The following is a 1890-nucleotide window of genomic DNA, read 5'->3' on the forward strand; positions in this document are numbered from 1 at the left end:
GGTCTCATTTTGTTCTCTATCCTAGGCATCTTAAAAGGAACATAAGACATTCTCTTGCCCAAATTAGCAGTAACTGCTTAACTGCTGAATTCAGTAAGCTATCTTCAGATCTTAATTTCCAGTACGCTTTCCTTTTAGTCTTGGCATCTGTGGAAGCTCATGCTCCTGGTTTTCTTACCCTTCAGCTCTTTTTTTCTTTTATCTGCCCAGCCTCTACATACTGGTGTTCCTCTGGGTTTAGCCCATCTCCAACTGCTTTTATTTAATAGGTGACTCTACTCTGCTCAAGATTCTGTTTATCCCTTTACAGGTGTAACTTCCAACACTGAAACTGCAGCCCAGACTTCTCCCTGGAGGTTTGACTCATATATCCAACTTTCCATTGGACAACTTCACCTAGATGGCCCATAGTCATATAAAATTCACCATGGCTCAAAGTAAACTTAATTTCCACTTCAACTTCACTTCCCCTGATATTTCATAGCTCATTCAGTAATATTTCCATTCACTTCTCACTCAAACCAAAAACCTAGAAGTCATCCTTTACTCAGTCAAGAAGTTCTTGTTTTACCTCATGTTTCTTGATATTTCCTACTCTTCTTCATCCTTTTTATTAGGAACCTACCTAATCCCTTCATCCTTTTATTAGGAATCCTTTTATTAGGATACCTTCCTAATCTACCTAATACCTTCATCCTTTGTATTAGGAATCTAGCTCCGGTCATCATTATCTCTTTATTGTAATGCTGAATGAAATAGTCATCTAATGTATCATCTTCAGTTTTGTCCATATCAAATCCCTTTAGCACATATGCAGAATGATGTATCTAAGATAAAAATGAAACCTTATCAGTTTCCTCCAAACTCTGTAATGTGCTAGCCTCTATCACAGAGTAGGTACCTATTCTTGTTTGTCAAATGAATAAATGAAGAATAAGACCAGAGGCCTCTCAATATCCAAGGTTGGAGCTTATCTGGATTCTAGATTGTATATTGTCTACCATCCTTTGAGAATGTCATGTATCAACCAAATTTTTGTTTCTCAGTTTTGCTTGGAACTTCACAGAACCAGAATGAATAGCGTATTTTTATAGTGTGTAAGTTGTATGTAAGAACAGATAGGGTCCCTATGGTGAAAATCAAACCTATGTGCTATATGCTTATCTTTTAGTATAATCTATTAAATTTTTATTAATCATTTCTTAAGATAACTTTTCAAATATAAATCTTTCCCTCCCTTACACTACGTAGCTGGAGTTCAGTGTTATGAAACAAAGATTCCTTCTCATCACAGTTTGACAACTGGTGTTTTGATTTCTAGTCTTTAGAGTTGTGTAAATTTGTTCTAACAAAGAATCATTTTAGAACTGTTTGCTTAAAAACAACTTGCCAAAACACCAAAAAGTATATGTGATGATATAATTAGATGTTTAAACATGCTCATGAGGTCAAAGGCAGGGAAGCTTGGGCTTGGTATTTCCTTTACTCACTTTTAAATTTTTGTACAATGCTTCAGTGTGCATTTTTCCCCCTGTGTGTTAAAATATGCATAACATAAAAGTTACAATTTAACCATTTTTAAGTGTATAAGTACACTTAAGTACATAACCATTTTTAAGTGTATAAGCATTAGGTACATTCACATTTTTTGTGCAACTTCAGTATACTTTTTCCTGAAATTATATTTAAATAATTCAATATTTTCATGATTGAGACCCAAAACTTCCATTGAATAAGTAGAATTTGGGGGGGCTTATCAATGTGTTTTGAAGAAAAATGATTTTTTTTTATTTTGGTAAGGAGCTTGCATTATATCCAATCTTATTGGGCTTAGGGAAAGCAAATGTCAATGGAAATTTGTTTGTTTTATCTGAACTTTGTTTCCAATTT

The sequence above is a fragment of the Rhinopithecus bieti genome, unplaced genomic scaffold (genome assembly GCF_001698545.2).
Source record: "Rhinopithecus bieti isolate Rb0 unplaced genomic scaffold, ASM169854v2 scaffold_48089, whole genome shotgun sequence".
Taxonomy (NCBI): Eukaryota; Metazoa; Chordata; class Mammalia; order Primates; family Cercopithecidae; genus Rhinopithecus; species Rhinopithecus bieti.